The 18,530-nt window shown below is 44.5% G+C and overlaps 5 non-coding genes across 5 annotated transcripts; all 5 read right to left on the bottom strand.

The window, feature by feature from the left end:
• Window positions 1-1,964: 1,964 nt before the first annotated feature.
• Window positions 1,965-2,083, bottom strand: LOC125736020 (5S ribosomal RNA). The gene has a single exon (XR_007395303.1). It is a non-coding gene; the product is annotated as a 5S ribosomal RNA (ribosomal RNA).
• Window positions 2,084-4,690: 2,607 nt separating this feature from the next.
• Window positions 4,691-4,809, bottom strand: LOC125736827 (5S ribosomal RNA). Its single transcript, XR_007396095.1, has one exon. It is a non-coding gene; the product is annotated as a 5S ribosomal RNA (ribosomal RNA).
• Window positions 4,810-5,886: 1,077 nt separating this feature from the next.
• LOC125729877 (5S ribosomal RNA) lies at window positions 5,887-6,005 on the bottom strand. The gene has a single exon (XR_007390271.1). It is a non-coding gene; the product is annotated as a 5S ribosomal RNA (ribosomal RNA).
• Window positions 6,006-7,081: 1,076 nt separating this feature from the next.
• On the bottom strand, window positions 7,082-7,200 carry LOC125737040 (5S ribosomal RNA). Its single transcript, XR_007396307.1, has one exon. It is a non-coding gene; the product is annotated as a 5S ribosomal RNA (ribosomal RNA).
• Window positions 7,201-8,279: 1,079 nt separating this feature from the next.
• Window positions 8,280-8,398, bottom strand: LOC125731191 (5S ribosomal RNA). Its single transcript, XR_007391473.1, has one exon. It is a non-coding gene; the product is annotated as a 5S ribosomal RNA (ribosomal RNA).
• Window positions 8,399-18,530: the final 10,132 nt, after the last annotated feature.

Here is an 18,530-nt window from a genome sequence, read left to right as displayed (position 1 = left end):
TGGCCAGAATGTTTGTCTCTAGTAAAATTATGGATGAGAATAACTCCCACTCCTGCAGGATTGACACCATTTGAAATAGTGTATGGTAGACCGTTTCCCTTAGCAACCGAAATGAGTGATATAGGGAAAGCAGACAGAGAAAATACGTTAGCCGATTGGATGCGTAAGCTATTATCATCACAACAAAAACATAACCCCAGTAGTCTGCCAGTAAATTCTGTTTCTGTTCAACAGGATAATCTGCAGCCAGGAGATTGGATCCTGGTCAAGGTCCTGTTGCGAAAGGAGTGGAGCACACCTCGGTGGGACGGACCTTATCAAGTCCTCCTCACAACACCAACAGCGGTGAAAATAGCAGAGCGACCTTCCTGGATACATAAGAGTCACTGTAAGCCCATCAAGCCCGTATCAGAGACCTCTGTACCTTCGGAGTAGCAGTGGAAGTCAAAGGCGCAGCAATCAATAGGATACTGACGTCTCAACCCGGTGAAGAAAACAGCTGATCTGCACTCCATTTAGAATGGCTCTGATTGGGTGGGGATGTGGTAAGGTAACTCTCGGTGTAATTCTCTTTATGGGAATTGTTGGTCTGCTTCTGCACTCACCAGAGAAGGTGTTTCGCCCACCTAGATGGACACATGATGGTTCCCACCTGAGACCTATCTCCACAAATGAGACCCATCCTTTCCTACAAAATTACTGGTATCGTTATGTTTATGATTCAGCAAAGAAAGACAATTTAACTAACTGTTATGTCTGTACACATATGTCCCTGGATCCCCATGCCAGTCCCTCATGGTTGGACTGGTTTCTCACTGGGTCCTGGTGGCAGTTACTGCTAAAGTTCTCACTCCCCATTCTTGTTACATTATTATTTGTATGTTGTTGTTTCATTTGTATTATACCCTGCCTCCGTTCCATGATACAACATACTTTTAGTTCTGTTTTTCTGCTATACACTGCAGAAGAACGAATGGATTTACTAACCTTGTCTAGCCCTCTTAATAATGATGATGATGTGATCTGAATGACGGTTGTGCTGAAAGTGTTTTTGCAATTTGTACAATACTGATGCTTCTGATCATACTGTCATGATAAACAGGAGGGACTGTTAGGTTGAAGAAACTGTTAGTAATCATTTGTTATCATTTCTGTATAATCAGCAATGAGTGTAAATATGTATATACATTATTTTGTTTTTCTTTACCTTCATACTTTAGATTATATTAGTTTACACGTATCCTGAGCACGTGTTTAAATAGTTGTCTACCTGAGGAAAACCAGAACTTCTTCTTACTCTCACAGTCTTTTCTTTGTTCTCACTCCAAGACCCCTGCCCCCCATTGACTATAAATAAAGGTGCCAAGGGGAACCACCCTTTGTAACACATTCCTTTGTAGCCTACCATGCAGAGAGTCTGGTTACCCTTGTGCAAGTAAAACTCTAAGTGTGTTGTCTCGTAATTAATGGTGTGTACAGAGTTGGAGTGGAAAGCCTGTCGCTTTCTCCAACATATACTGTATTGTAGTTTGGTCCTGTGTGCAGAGTTGGAGTGGAAAGCCTGACGCTTTCTCCAACAGCCAATAATATCGAGTCTTCTGTGGCGAAGTGCTTTTTGCATAGAAAACAAAGCGGTCAGTTGAAGAGGAATAATATCAGTACTTTGTTTAAAACTGTGTGTAAAAAGCTGTCTCTTTATCATTAACAATAAGTTGTAAAACGTGAATGGGGAGTGACAGTCTTCAAGTTTGTGAGAAGATCGCGCCCTGGTGGAATAAAGGCACGAACAGCTTACAGCACCTAGAATTACCAGGAAGTATTTAGAGTAAAACGGTGTGTAAAAGCTGCCTTTATGAATGAGAGAAAAAAAAAATATATATATAAAATAGTAAAATGGAAGGGGAGTGATAGATTTAAATTAATCGTGAAGTGGAGCGCCCCCTGTATAAAGTAAAAGTGAGAAAAGCTTACAGCACCTGGTATTCCCAGGCAGTCTCCCATCCAACTACTAACCAGACCCTACCCTGCTTAGCTTCCGAGATCAGACGAGATCAGGCGTGTTCAGGGTGGTATGGCCGTAAGCGAGAGATGCTACCGAAAACAGCCCTTTTGCATTACACGCCTCTATACATGCCAGTTGGTCCCATTGGATACTACTAATGTTCTTTTTTTTTTTTTATCTGACTCACACTGCAGCCCCACCATCCAATCGGCAGCGCCGGACCCACACCAAACATTCACCAAACTACTCAGCCGGCAGCCTACCACAATTATTCCATTCTTTCCGCATCCGCACACTTCCTTCTTTTTAACTCCTTTTCACTACCGCACAGGTTAATCGCCGCACGTCCCCCGACGGCAAACATTACTCAACAACAACAAACAACAACAAATTTATTTTTATATAGCGCATTATCACAACATTACATTGTCTCAAAGCGCTTTACAGTATCCTCACCCAAAGCCCCCAGTGAGTAAGCCATAGGCGACAGTGGCAAGGAAAAACTCCCTAGAAGGAAGAAACCTTGAGAGGGACCAGACTCAAAGGGGAAGCCCATCCTCCAGGGGCCGGCAGGGATAGTCAAATAGAGAGAGCCGAAGCCGAGTCTTCTTCCAATTGCCAGGCAACCAGAGGTAAGGCAGCGGGTCATACACGGAAGAACAGAACGGCGAGCTGGATGCAGGGACGTCACTGGTGGTGGTCGGGTGTGCTGGATATCTTGATAGATTGAGGTCTCCAGGCATCACCCCCAGGAGGAGTAGGGGAAATAAAATGTACAATTAGGCATAGTAGAGGAGGCTATTGGCAGTGCTAAAAGCTAGGTGAGTACAATATGAAGTGCAATCTGCAAGCTCCGGCAGATATGGCTATGGCAGCATCAGTAGGAGGGAGAGGCAAGTGGGAATGCCGGCATGGGGAGTCCCTGAAATGTCAGCACTCCAGTTCCACAAGAGATTGCAAAGCTAGAGTGACAGCACTGACAATCCAGTTCATCCAAAGCCAATGGCACCGATCCCCACCCAGCTCTACACCTCACACTACAGGTCTGACTGGGAGTGAAGAGTTAGCTAGGGCTAGAACTAGTGTCCCTATACGCTAAACTAAACAGGTGTGTTTTTAGTCTGGACTTGAATATTGAGAGTGAACCTGAAACCCGCACATCCGGTGGAAGACCATTCCACAGCAGAGGAGCTTTGTAGGAGAAAGCTCTGCAGCCTGCCGTAGCTCTTTCTACCCTAGGCACTAACAGATATCCCATGGCTTGAGAGCGAAGCAAGCGTGGAGGGTTGTATGTGGTCAGCAGTTCACTAAGGTATTCTGGTGCAAGGCCATTTAGTGCTTTATAAGTTAATAGCAGTATTTTATAGTCAATTCGAGACTTAACTGGCAGCCAATGAAGAGAGGATAAGACCGGTGTAATATGATCAAATTTTTTAGTGTTTGTTAGAACTCTGGCTGCAGCATTCTGTACCATCTGAAGTTTATGCAAGGATCCAGACGGGCAACCCGATAGGAGGGCATTACAGTAATCCAGTCTGGAACTTACGAAGGCATGTATTAGTTTTTCTGCATCATTAAGTGAGAGCATCTTACGAAGCTTGGCTATGTTCCGTAGATGATAAAATGCAGTTCTAGTAATACTTCTTATGTGAGCATCAAAGCATAGATCTGAATCGACAAGAACGCCAAGATTTCTAACTACCATGTTAGGTTGTGTAGGAAGGTTACCAACGTTGAGGTGGTGGAACTTATTTCTAGCAGCCTTGGGACCAATTACCAGAACTTCTGTTTTTTCTGTGTTTAACATAAGGAAATTTTTTGCCATCCAGCACTGGATATCTAATAGACAGTCTTCTAACCGAGATAGCAGTGATATATCAACAGGGTTAAAGGTTACTCCTTTGCCTACCTCATGCAGGCTTCTCTTAACGACCCTCTGTTATCAACTCCGCTAACAGCCACAAAATCTCCGCCGCACGAAGCCCACTGGTAGCTGCTGAATCACATGCTTCCCCAAAACGTCGCGCTGTCAGAACACTGGGAGCTACACACACCAACAAGTCCATACTGCAGGCTGCAGCCAGAACAATTTTCTACATTCAAACATCGACGGCCTCTTCTCTCTAAAAATTCAGCAGACCGCTTCTACCACCAGCAAAGAAGTTTCCATCCCTAATTCCTCTGTGATTCCCACTAACCTAAACATTAAGCTGGCATTGAAGGGTGTGAATTACCCTGGCCAATCTGTTCTTTTAAATACAGCTTTTAGCAAGTTTTGAAAGGAGAAGAGCAGAACTTGCTATGCCAATAATATCGAGTCTTCTGTGGCGAAGTGGTTTTTGCATAGAAAACAAAGCGGTCAGTTGAAGAGGAATAATATCAGTACTTTGTTTAAAACTGTGTGTAAAAAGCTGTCTCTTTATCATCAACAATAAGTTGTAAAACGTGAATGGGGAGTGACAGTCTTCAAGTTTGTGAGAAGATCGCGCCCTGGTGGAATAAAGGCACAAACAGCTTACAGCACCTAGAATTACCAGGAAGTATTTAGAGTAAAACGGTTTCTAAAAGCTGCCTTTATGAATGAGAGAAAAAAAATATATATATATAAAATAGTAAAATGGAAGGGGAGTGATAGATTTAAATTAATCGTGAAGTGGAGCGCCCCCTGTATAAAGTAAAAGTGAGAAAAGCTTACAGCACCTGGTATTCCCAGGCGGTCTCCCATCCATGTACTAACCAGACCCTACCCTGCTTAGCTTCCGAGATCAGACTAGATCAGGCGTGTTCAGGGTGGTATGGCCGTAAGCGAGAGATGCTACCGAAAACAGCCCTTTTGCATTACACGCCTCTATACATGCCAGTTGGTCCCATTGGATACTACTAATGTTCTTTTTTTTTTTTTTATCTGACTCACACTGCAGCCCCACCATCCAATCGGCAGCGCCGGACCCACACCAAACATTCACCAAACTACTCAGCCGGCAGCCTACCACAATTATTCCATTCTTTCCACATCCGCACACTTCCTTCTTTTTAACTCCTTTTCACTACCGCACAGGTTAATCGCCGCACGTCCCCCGCCGGCAAACATTACTCCTTTGCCTACTGCATGCAGGCTTCTCTTAACGACCCTCTGTTATCAACTCCGCTAACAGCCACAAAATCTCCGCCGCACGAAGCCCACTGGTAGCTGCTGAATCACATGCTTCCCCAAAACGTCGCGCTGTCAGAACACTGGGAGCTACACACACCAACAAGTCCATACTGCAGGCTGCAGCCAGAACAATTTTCTACATTCAAAAATCGACGGCCTCTTCTCTCTAAAAATTCACCAGACCGCTTCTACCACCAGCAAAGAAGTTTCCATCCCTAATTCCTCTGTGATTCCCACTAACCTAAACATTAAGCTGGCATTGAAGGGTGTGAATTACCCCGGCCAATCTGTTCTTTTAAATACAGCTTTTAGCAAGTTTTGAAAGGAGAAGAGCAGAACTTGCTATGCCAATAATATTGAGTCTTCTGTGGCGAAGTGGTTTTTGCATAGAAAACAAAGCGGTCAGTTGAAGAGGAATAATATCAGTACTTTGTTTAAAACTGTGTGTAAAAAGCTGTCTCTTTATCATTAACAATAAGTTGTAAAACGTGAATGGGGAGTGACAGTCTTCAAGTTTGTGAGAAGATCGCGCCCTGGTGGAATAAAGGCACGGACAGCTTACAGCACCTAGAATTACCAGGAAGTATTTAGAGTAAAACCGTGTGTAAAAGCTGCCTTTATGAATGAGAGAAAAAAATATATATATATAAAATAGTAAAATGGAAGGGGAGTGATAGATTTAAATTAATCGTGAAGTGGAGCGCCCCCTGTATAAAGTAAAAGTGAGAAAAGCTTACAGCACCTGGTATTCCCAGGTGGTCTCCCATCCAAGTACTAACCAGAACCTACCCTGCTTAGCTTCCGAGATCAGACGATATCGGGCGTGTTCAGAGTGGTATGGCCATAAGCGAGAGACGCGACCAAAAACAGCCCTTTTGCATTACACGCGTCGATACATGCCAGTTAGTCCCATTGGATCCTACTCCTGGTTTTTTTTTTTTTTATCTGACTCACACTGCAGCACCACCATCCAATCGGCAGCACCGGACCCACACCAAACATTCACCAAACTACTCAGCCGGCAGCCTACCACAATTATTCCATTCTTTCCGCATCCGCACACTTCCTTCTTTTTAACTCCTTTTCACTACCGCACAGGTTAATCGCCGCACGTCCCCCGACGGCAAACATTACTCCTTTGCCTACCTCATGCAGGCTTCTCTTAACGACCCTCTGTTATCAACTCCGCTAACAGCCACAAAATCTCCGCCGCACGAAGCCCACTGGTAGCTGCTGAATCACATGCTTCCCTAAAACGTCGCGCTGTCAGAACACTGGGAGCTACACACACCAACAAGTCCATACTGCAGGCTGCAGCCAGAACAATTTTCTACATTCAAACATCGACGGCCTCTTCTCTCTAAAAATTCAGCAGACCGCTTCTACCACCAGCAAAGAAGTTTCCATCCCTAATTCCTCTGTGATTCCCACTAACCTAAACATTAAGCTGGCATTGAAGGGTGTGAATTACCCTGGCCAATCTGTTCTTTTAAATACAGCTTTTAGCAAGTTTTGAAAGGAGAAGAGCAGAACTTGCTATGCCAATAATATCGAGTCTTCTGTGGCGAAGTGGTTTTTGCATAGAAAACAAAGCGGTCAGTTGAAGAGGAATAATATCAGTACTTTGTTTAAAACTGTGTGTAAAAAGCTGTCTCTTTATCATCAACAATAAGTTGTAAAACGTGAATGGGGAGTGACAGTCTTCAAGTTTGTGAGAAGATCGCGCCCTGGTGGAATAAAGGCACAAACAGCTTACAGCACCTAGAATTACCAGGAAGTATTTAGAGTAAAACGGTTTCTAAAAGCTGCCTTTATGAATGAGAGAAAAAAAATATATATATATAAAATAGTAAAATGGAAGGGGAGTGATAGATTTAAATTAATCGTGAAGTGGAGCGCCCCCTGTATAAAGTAAAAGTGAGAAAAGCTTACAGCACCTGGTATTCCCAGGCGGTCTCCCATCCAAGTACTAACCAGACCTTACCCTGCTTAGCTTCCGAGATCAGACTAGATCAGGCGTGTTCAGGGTGGTATGGCCGTAAGCGAGAGATGCTACCGAAAACAGCCCTTTTGTATTACACGCCTCTATACATGCCAGTTGGTCCCATTGGATACTACTAATGTTCTTTTTTTTTTTTTTTATCTGACTCACACTGCAGCCCCACCATCCAATCGGCAGCGCCGGACCCACACCAAACATTCACCAAACTACTCAGCCGGCAGCCTACCACAATTATTCCATTCTTTCCGCATCCGCACACTTCCTTCTTTTTAACTCCTTTTCACTACCGCACAGGTTAATCGCCGCACGTCCCCCGACGGCAAACATTACTCCTTTGCCTACCTCATGCAGGCTTCTCTTAACGACCCTCTGTTATCAACTCCGCTAACAGCCACAAAATCTCCGCCGCACGAAGCCCACTGGTAGCTGCTGAATCACATGCTTCCCTAAAACGTCGCGCTGTCAGAACACTGGGAGCTACACACACCAACAAGTCCATACTGCAGGCTGCAGCCAGAACAATTTTCTACATTCAAACATCGACGGCCTCTTCTCTCTAAAAATTCAGCAGACCGCTTCTACCACCAGCAAAGAAGTTTCCATCCCTAATTCCTCTGTGATTCCCACTAACCTAAACATTAAGCTGGCATTGAAGGGTGTGAATTACCCTGGCCAATCTGTTCTTTTAAATACAGCTTTTAGCAAGTTTTGAAAGGAGAAGAGCAGAACTTGCTATGCCAATAATATCGAGTCTTCTGTGGCGAAGTGGTTTTTGCATAGAAAACAAAGCGGTCAGTTGAAGAGGAATAATATCAGTACTTTGTTTAAAACTGTGTGTAAAAAGCTGTCTCTTTATCATCAACAATAAGTTGTAAAACGTGAATGGGGAGTGACAGTCTTCAAGTTTGTGAGAAGATCGCGCCCTGGTGGAATAAAGGCACAAACAGCTTACAGCACCTAGAATTACCAGGAAGTATTTAGAGTAAAACGGTTTCTAAAAGCTGCCTTTATGAATGAGAGAAAAAAAATATATATATATAAAATAGTAAAATGGAAGGGGAGTGATAGATTTAAATTAATCGTGAAGTGGAGCGCCCCCTGTATAAAGTAAAAGTGAGAAAAGCTTACAGCACCTGGTATTCCCAGGCGGTCTCCCATCCAAGTACTAACCAGACCTTACCCTGCTTAGTTTCCGAGATCAGACTAGATCAGGCGTGTTCAGGGTGGTATGGCCGTAAGCAAGAGATGCTACCGAAAACAGCCCTTTTGTATTACACGCCTCTATACATGCCAGTTGGTCCCATTGGATACTACTAATGTTCTTTTTTTTTTTTTTTATCTGACTCACACTGCAGCCCCACCATCCAATCGGCAGCGCCGGACCCACACCAAACATTCACCAAACTACTCAGCCGGCAGCCTACCACAATTATTCCATTCTTTCCGCATCCGCACACTTCCTTCTTTTTAAGTCCTTTTCACTACCGCACAGGTTAATCGCCGCACGTCCCCCGCCGGCAAACATTACTCCTTTGCCTACTGCATGCAGGCTTCTCTTAACGACCCTCTGTTATCAACTCCGCTAACAGCCACAAAATCTCCGCCGCACGAAGCCCACTGGTAGCTGCTGAATCACATGCTTCCCCAAAACGTCGCGCTGTCAGAACACTGGGAGCTACACACACCAACAAGTCCATACTGCAGGCTGCAGCCAGAACAATTTTCTACATTCAAAAATCGACGGCCTCTTCTCTCTAAAAATTCACCAGACCGCTTCTACCACCAGCAAAGAAGTTTCCATCCCTAATTCCTCTGTCATTCCCACTAACCTAAACATTAAGCTGGCATTGAAGGGTGTGAATTACCCCGGCCAATCTGTTCTTTTAAATACAGCTTTTAGCAAGTTTTGAAAGGAGAAGAGCAGAACTTGCTATGCCAATAATATTGAGTCTTCTGTGGCGAAGTGGTTTTTGCATAGAAAACAAAGCGGTCAGTTGAAGAGGAATAATATCAGTACTTTGTTTAAAACTGTGTGTAAAAAGCTGTCTCTTTATCATTAACAATAAGTTGTAAAACGTGAATGGGGAGTGACAGTCTTCAAGTTTGTGAGAAGATCGCGCCCTGGTGGAATAAAGGCACGGACAGCTTACAGCACCTAGAATTACCAGGAAGTATTTAGAGTAAAACCGTGTGTAAAAGCTGCCTTTATGAATGAGAGAAAAAAATATATATATATAAAATAGTAAAATGGAAGGGGAGTGATAGATTTAAATTAATCGTGAAGTGGAGCGCCCCCTGTATAAAGTAAAAGTGAGAAAAGCTTATGTAGCGCCCCTTTGCTCTCCTGGCGTTAAATAGGGGTAGCTACCCCAGGTCCCTTGGTAAGGGGTGTAATCTCTTACTAATAAATAATTTACCTTACTTATCAAATTTAGAAGCTTTGTTGTCCATGGGACTATATGTATCAACGCCCCTATGAAAACTAATATTAAACCCAGGGTATAAACCTCCAAAAGATATATAGTTACCTGTTTTACTTACAACTATGCTTGCTAACTAATCATTGTAAATGTATCTTCCCCAGAAATATTGGTACCCTTAAAATACCTACTACCAGTATGCAAAGTATAACCAATAATGCACTCATTCAGAGAAATACACACACAGCAATATAAAACAACAATATCAGTATTTACTACAATGAAACTTAATCACATGCCTTAACAATTTAACACACTTTTCCAGTTGTAAATCATTCCCATTGCGTTACCTTAAATCAAATTCAAACTACTGGTTCTCCTACACATAAATCAATATTCCGTAATTCTTAAACTTATTCGTTCAAATAACATAAAGCAGGCGTAAATTTAGAAACATAAACCCCAAATGTTCACCGTTGCAGGCCTGTCCGCCGCTCGTGTGCGCTGTAGATTCGCGAAATGGCGACTTCCACTATAAAATAACCAGGTACCTGAATCTTCGGGATACCACTGAATCAAAGAAATGGAAATCCTTTACTATGAAGATGAGGAGACTCCATCGGCATCCGTCCGTTCCGTCAGTCCCGTCCGTCGCTAGGTTAGATGAGTCCAGTGCCACAGTTCGGCGAATCCGGTGTCCTCTGGGTCGCTGGCACGGCACTCGCGATGTTAGCTGTCCGCTAACTTTGCAGCTCCGTCCACCATAGGCACTTTTAGCCACCGTGCGCTGACTCTCTTAACTTTTGTCAGTGTCCTAAGCCGTTAACTTCACTCCGAAGTTACACTTACCCACCGACAAACTTTCCCACCCGTAGAGTTACTTTTAAATGATCTAGCCGATCATTTATGTGAACTTTTACAGGCGGTTTTAGCAAATACACTCTCCGTGTACTTCACCATTAACTCTCCTCCTTCCCGCCTCTGTCTCCTCTCTTGTCCCTCCTCCTTACATCGTACTTCCTTCCACCCTCAGACACATACTCCCTTCTCATTGGTTCACCGGTTAGGTAATACACATTACACATTCCAATTATATTCTTACAATACCAAACAATATTATAACATTAAGCACAGAACAATACATGAACACATTTTTTCTTTATGTGCAGAATTGGTTAACCTTTCAATACTAGCATTATAAATCTAACCCTTTATTAAATTATATGAACTTATATTAACTATAATTATTTCTTCCACGGGTTACATCCTCCCCCTTCTAAACGTCTGCATGTCCTCATGAGACAACTGACACATAGAATAACAAAAGGATTTGTTCTAGAGTAACCAATTATTATTTTAATATCCTAACTTAATAATAATCCCCTTGTGGAAAATCTTTATTGGCTGATTACTAGCCTTACCTGGTTCATCATACGTTAAACGAATCACAGGCCTCACTTGTCTTTTAGAGCTAGATCTACGCCTAAGATTTCCGTCTTCCTTAGCAACTGATCTACGTTTTGTCCTAGGAACACTAATGGGCATAGGATAATCTTCCTGTTCCAGTTCTGAGTCAGTTTGATCCAACTCAGGGGTGTGCGCCACGGCCTCATCCCTATCTGATTGAAACTCTTTATCCGGAGCAGAGCTTTGACACTCATCAATGCCTGAAACTTCCTCAGATTCCTCATACAGTGAACATTCCTCCTCATTAGGGCTAGAGAGTACCTCTTCCTCGTCACCTTTCTCTGGGACTGCTGGTTCACGGTCCTCATCACAGAACCCCACAGCCTGTGACTCCCCAAAGGTCCTCCTAGGTAAAAGTTTATGCAGACTCTACCTGTACGATCTACGAGTCCTTCCATAGTTCCTGTCCGAAGATGAATCAGTATCATCTAGTTCCCTGTCCTGTACGCTTTGTGCCTTTCTTTCGGGTCTGACTGTTGTTCTTTGTAGTCTTGACTTCGGTCTTACAGGTGACTGTTCCCGACCTTCAGCTTCTGGCATTCTCATAGACTGACTGATAGGTAAGAGATGATCTCGGTGTATTGTCTTTATAACCTCCCTCCCACCTTCAGGCTTCACTCTGTACACAGGCAAGTTAGGTAATTTCCCCACCACAATATATGGCACAGAGCTCCAGCGACTTTCAAGTTTGTGTTTGCCTCTCAACCCCAGATTCCGGAGAAGCACTCTGTCACCCGTATTAATAGTCTGGAAACACACTTTCCTGTCATAGCCTCTTTTGTTTCTTTGATGTGCCTTGTCTGCAGATTTGCGTGCGAGCTCATAGGCCTTCTGCAGATCTTCTCTCAGCTTTTCTACATACCGGCAATGTTGTTTGTCTCCTGTTCCATCCGGTGAGGTACCAAAACAAAGGTCCACTGGCAGCCTAGCTTCTCTGCCAAACATCAACAGATATGGGGAGTATCCAGTGGCGTCACATCTTGTACTGTTGTAGGCATGGACGACATAGGGGACATGCTGACTCCACGACCTTCTCTTATCATGCCCCAGTGTCGCTAACATTGAGAGTAACGTGCGGTTAAATCTCTCAGGTTGAGGATCTCCTTGAGGATGATAGGGAGTGGTCCGGGATTTCCGTACCCCCAATATCATCAGAAGCTCTCGAATAACCCGACTTTCAAAGTCTCTCCCTTGGTCGGAATGTATTCGGCTTGGCAGACCATAATGCACAAAGTACTTTTCTAAAAGGACTTTAGCCACTGTGAGGGCTTTTTGATTCCTTGTAGGAAATGCCTGGGCGTATCGCGTAAAATGATCAGTCACGACCAATACATCCCTGATTCCCCTTGAATCTGGTTCCATGGAGAGAAAATCTATACAAACCAGGTCCATTGGGCCACTACTTACAATCTGATGCAGGGGTGCAACCCTCTTGCAAGGTGTTTTCCGCGTAACACACTCTCCACAGTCTTTGACATACTGTTCCACATCCATCGCCATCTTGGGCCAATAGAATCTACCACGTAGCAAATCTATCGTTCTATCAACTCCCAGATGCCCCATATCATCATGTAAGGAGTGCAGGACTTCCTCTCGGAACTCAGTCGGCAGCACCAGCTGTGTTACCCGTTCTCCAGAAGGTCTTTTGCTCGTCCTTTGCAACAACCCATCTTGCAACACAAGTCGGTTTTTTTCTCTCTTAAACCACATCAGTTCAGGAGCAGTTCCTTTGTCACCTGGCCACTTTCCTTCCTGCATAGCTCTCATCACACTCTGTAGGACATCATCCTTCTTCTGAGCTGCTACTAATTCAGCTTTGGACAACTGTCTCAAGGAACCCAGAGAAATGTGAGTAGGGAAAGCGAACACCTCAGGGATACACTCCGGAGAAGCTCCCAGTTGATCCACATATCGGGGCGGTATTCCATACAACTCCGTACCACCGATCCTCTGACAGATGGATTTTACCCCTATCTGAGGTACCTCCTCACAGTCTCTTCTCCATGCCTCCTCGGCCATGTTTCTGGAAAGCAGGTCAGCATCCACATTGGCTTTGCCAGGTCGGTACTGGATATTGAAATCATACGTGGCTAAGGCAGCCAACCACCGATGTCCGGCTGCATTTAGCTTGGCCGTTGTTAGTACATAGGTTAGGGGGTTATTGTCCGTCCGGACAGTGAATTTAGCCCCATAGAGGTAATCGTGAAATTTATCCACCACTGCCCACTTTAGTGCTAAAAATTCCAACTGGTGCACAGGATAGCGCTGTTCAGTAGCACTCACTCTCCGGCTGGCAAAGGCCACAGGCCTGAGCCCTTCTGGATGTTCTTGGTACAATACCGCCCCTAGCCCTTTCAAGCTAGCATCTGTGTGCAATATGTAAGGCTTGTTTGGGTCAGCAAATGCAAGAACTGGCGCATTAGTGAGGCACTGAATGATTCGGTGGAAGGCATCAGTGCAAGCCTGGTCCCACCGATCTCCAAATAGCACTGACTCTTTCAGATAGACTTTCTTCTTTTCCTGGTCTGGCCTCTTGCCTTTCTGGGTAGGTGCATACCCTTTGGTTAGTTCAGTAAGAGGTCGGACAACAGCAGAATAATTTGCCACAAACCTCCTATAATAACCGCAGAACCCCAAAAAGGATCTCAGAGATTTTAGATCAGTAGGCCACGGCCAGTGAGTGACAGCCTTTACTTTCTCTGGATCAGTAGCAATGCCGTCAACCGATATTATGTGCCCTACATATCTAACCTTTGGTTGGCAAAACTGGCACTTGTCCAGAGAGAGTTTGAGTCCAACCTCGTCTAGTCGGTCAAGTACTTTGAGAAGCCGTTCCTCATGTTCTTCCAAGGTCTTCCCAAAGACTATCAGGTCATCCAGGTAAACCAACACCTGTAGCAGGTTCATATCCCCCACAGCCCGTTCCATCAGCCGTTGGAATGTTGCTGGGGCTCCTGTGATACCCTGCGGCATTCTTTCAAATTGATAAAATCCTAGTGGGCAAATAAAGGCAGTTTTTTCCTTGTCAGATTCTGCCATAGCAATCTGATAGTATCCTGACCTTAGATCCAACACAGAAAACCACCGACTCCCTGTTAGGCAATCCAGCGCGTCATCGATGCGAGGAGTGGTGTATTGATCAGGCACTGTTCGACTATTTAGTGTTCTATAGTCTATGCACATTCTAACACTACCATTCTTCTTTCTGGCTACAACTATTGGAGAGGCGTAGGGGCTACGAGACTCCTTAATAATGCCAGCTTTCAAAAGTTCTCGAAGGTGTCTACGTACATCCTCGATATCTGCGGGCGCTAGTCGCCGCGATCTCTCTCGAAATGGTCTTGTGTCAGATAACCTGATGTGATGTTCTACTCCTTTCGCCAGTCCCACATCCCACTCATGGAGAGAAAACACACGGGCTCTCTCAGCCAGCTTACCCCGTAGCCGGGATTTCCATCGCTCTGGAATGGGCGACTCACCGAAATCAATAAGATTAGAGTCAAACGCTGATGGGACCTCAGTCCTAGCATTACACTGAGGCTGCACAGCAGGCATCACAGGATCTGCAGGGCATAAATTGCCCATCACAGTTCCCACTGGAAGAACCATGTCTCGTACTGACTCATTATGTACTAACACAGGAAAATAGTTCACATTCACCTCTGAACTGGGCATGATCATTGGCTGCAGCAGTACCCCAGCTGGAAGTGGGTCTACGGTCGAAGCATCTACTATCAGCACCTCCCTTTCCAGTGGCTTTTCTAACTTTACACAACACAATGCTCGACGATCACTGCCCGCAGGTAAGGTCAGTGGGCCAGGACCCATCCACTGTACGCATCCTACCTCTCCATTTCCCTCACCAGTCACTGAAGTGATATTTGGCTCTGAGTCCTCCAGGCTGATTCCCAGAGTCTCGGCTATATCTACTCCCGCTGTCTCTTGGCAAAGATGGGCTAGCCGCTTGAAGAGACTAGCGTTGGTGCCTAGGATAACAGGAATCTGATCGGGAGTTCTGGGTCCAGGACATATCAAAGCTAAGACGGAAAGAGCCTCTGTGGATCCGGTGACAGTTTCAGGGAACTCTACATCTACTATCACATAACCCAAATATGGGTAGCTGGTCTCACTTAATCCCCAAATGGCCAGTCCTGAGACAGGATGTATTGGGACATCAGACAAATGCTGTTTATACCATGCCTCAAAGATGATGGTTACCTGTGAACCACTGTCTAGGACAGCATCACATGGCTGACCATTTACTCGCAGGTGCACTACGGAAGTGGGACCTATCAAACCCTTGGGAATGCCTGGGCCCCCTACTGACATCACTGCACTTTTGTTACTTAAGCAGACTTTGTCGGAACTTGGGTCTTCTCGAATGGGTACAGATCCCTCCTTAGCTCTCTTAAGAGACTGAATGAGCTTCTGAATAACTTTGTTCTGATTTTCATCATTCTGGCACTTGTTAGCAAAGTGTCCACCTTCACCACACCGATAACAGATGTTGTCACTAGAAGCCCTAGTAGGTTGGTGTGCCTTTCGTCTAGTTTGAACGGATCTGGATGGCTCTATTGTTAGTGCATTTGCCGGTGCATCCAGGACTTTGGCCCCTCTGTTGCACATTTTATTTTGTAACCTATGGATTTGTTTCTTCAGTGCTGCCACTTCTGCCTTTTCACAGCTCGTCGCCGAGGGCACAGGAACCACTGGAGCAGATCGTCTATCATCATTCCCCTCTTCTCTTGATGTTGTAGTCATAGCAGCAAACAATGACTTTAGTTCCTTTACCTCAGCCTTTAGGGTCAGCATTTCCGTCTGGCGACTGTCCGCCTCCTTGTGGGCATAGACTCGTTGGGTGGACATACTAATCTTGACTCTGGCTGCTGCATGTTCTTCTTCCGCTCTTATCTCAGCTAGTAGCTCTAAGAATTTTGGAGGGTTCTGCCTTCTCTCCCTTATCTTGAGCTGGACTAACATCAAGTCTGAATATATGGCCCCCCGCAGTAACTGCTCTACTCTGGCACTATCTATCCGACTTACAGGAATGCCACCTTTCCTACTTACTTTTATAAGGGACTGCTCTAATCGCCTTAAGAAATCAGAAAGTTTTTCACCTTTCTCCTGTTGCAATAATCTAAATTCAAAATACAGGTCTTCCCCTGACTCAGCCGTACCAAAGGCACTCTCAATAGCATCTAAGCATGCCCAAGGGGTGATGTCAGCTTCAGCTGTCCGCATTGCCTTTACCACTGCAAGAGCAGGTCCTCTAAGACACTCCATAATGCGGCTACGCTTTTCCTTTTCAGAGCAGTTGCTTTCCTCCACCATTAAACAAGCCTGTTCAAGCCAATGCTCTAAGGGTTCTTCACCCGCTGGTGTAGGCAAGGTGCCGGAAAACATACGCAGGCGACGATAACTGGTGCTCTCACCTGGTCTCTCCATTTTCGCTAACACATCCCCCATAGCACGAATAATGGATTCTGCTGAACCCATGGAATTGGATGCATCAATAAGGACCTGTAACGGCGTTGTACCCCCTTTTTCTAAAGAAGACCTTGCCGCAGCAATAATGACAGGCCAACTGCTTTTTGTAGTAGGGTGTATTACCTCAGGAGGAACTCTGGTGGGATCCACCCTCTCTCTACACTCGCAAAGCACAACAAGTCTGTCAAGCTTAGTGTTCACCCTTCTGCCTCTAACCCTCACTCGTCCCAGAAGTTTAATTGTTCCAAGTGTTTCCTCTATCTCGGCAACTTCACAGCCTCTGGGAACCAATGCCAGTAAAGCATGGTCTTCACTAATTAACTCACCCTGACACCACTCACTGAGCTCTGTCACTAACTCTAATAGCACTGATTCAATCTCCATCTTTATGTAAAAACACCTCTTAATTCTAGATACAATTTCAGTGGGACCGTACAAGTATTCCACTAACGTTTATCTCCCTTCTAATACTTTTAAATTAGCAACCAACAACGAAAACTCCTAAATCTAAATAAGAATCCCAGCGGTGCCTCCATTTTTATGTAGCGCCCCTTTGCTCTCCTGGCGTTAAATAGGGGTAGCTACCCCAGGTCCCTTGGTAAGGGGTGTAATCTCTTACTAATAAATAATTTACCTTACTTATCAAATTTAGAAGCTTTGTTGTCCATGGGACTATATGTATCAACGCCCCTATGAAAACTAATATTAAACCCAGGGTATAAACCTCCAAAAGATATATAGTTACCTGTTTTACTTACAACTATGCTTGCTAACTAATCATTGTAAATGTATCTTCCCCAGAAATATTGGTACCCTTAAAATACCTACTACCAGTATGCAAAGTATAACCAATAATGCACTCATTCAGAGAAATACACACACAGCAATATAAAACAACAATATCAGTATTTACTACAATGAAACTTAATCACATGCCTTAACAATTTAACACACTTTTCCAGTTGTAAATCATTCCCATTGCGTTACCTTAAATCAAATTCAAACTACTGGTTCTCCTACACATAAATCAATATTCCGTAATTCTTAAACTTATTCGTTCAAATAACATAAAGCAGGCGTAAATTTAGAAACATAAACCCCAAATGTTCACCGTTGCAGGCCTGTCCGCCGCTCGTGTGCGCTGTAGATTCGCGAAATGGCGACTTCCACTATAAAATAACCAGGTACCTGAATCTTCGGGATACCACTGAATCAAAGAAATGGAAATCCTTTACTATGAAGATGAGGAGACTCCATCGGCATCCGTCCGTTCCGTCAGTCCCGTCCGTCGCTAGGTTAGATGAGTCCAGTGCCACAGTTCGGCGAATCCGGTGTCCTCTGGGTCGCTGGCACGGCACTCGCGATGTTAGCTGTCCGCTAACTTTGCAGCTCCGTCCACCATAGGCACTTTTAGCCACCGTGCGCTGACTCTCTTAACTTTTGTCAGTGTCCTAAGCCGTTAACTTCACTCCGAAGTTACACTTACCCACCGACAAACTTTCCCACCCGTAGAGTTACTTTTAACACTAGATTTACAGAGTTTTTATTCTCTGCTGAGAGTCCCAAGGTGTTTGTCACCCCTGCTGTGATTTTCGCAGGTCTTCAGCCCCATCCTCCTCCTGCTTTTGTTGTGCAAACACACCCATTACCTGTGAGGCCTGGCGCATTTGCATTTTTTACTCAGAGTAGCTCAAATCCAAGGCAGGCTAAACCTCTGTGTGTGACATGGAAACCTTCACAAAAGTCTGCCATATCTATACCAAATATCCCACACGCTGACTGACCTGCAAATATGAAAGACGCACATTCACAAAATATATGGAAACACAAGTCTGTGTTATTTATAAAACAAATTGAGTGAAAATAGAATGAAAAGTTGCTAATAGAATGAAATGAATAAAATGAAAACATGCTAACACTTCAGTCTCCAATGCATGTTTGTATATAAATGTCATAAGCTGAGTGAAGTCATGGTCCATGGTTTTTGACATGCTCATA

Source organism: Brienomyrus brachyistius, chromosome 2 (assembly GCF_023856365.1).
Source record: "Brienomyrus brachyistius isolate T26 chromosome 2, BBRACH_0.4, whole genome shotgun sequence".
NCBI lineage: Eukaryota > Metazoa > Chordata > Actinopteri > Osteoglossiformes > Mormyridae > Brienomyrus > Brienomyrus brachyistius.
This window is presented reverse-complemented; position numbering and strand designations above follow the sequence as displayed.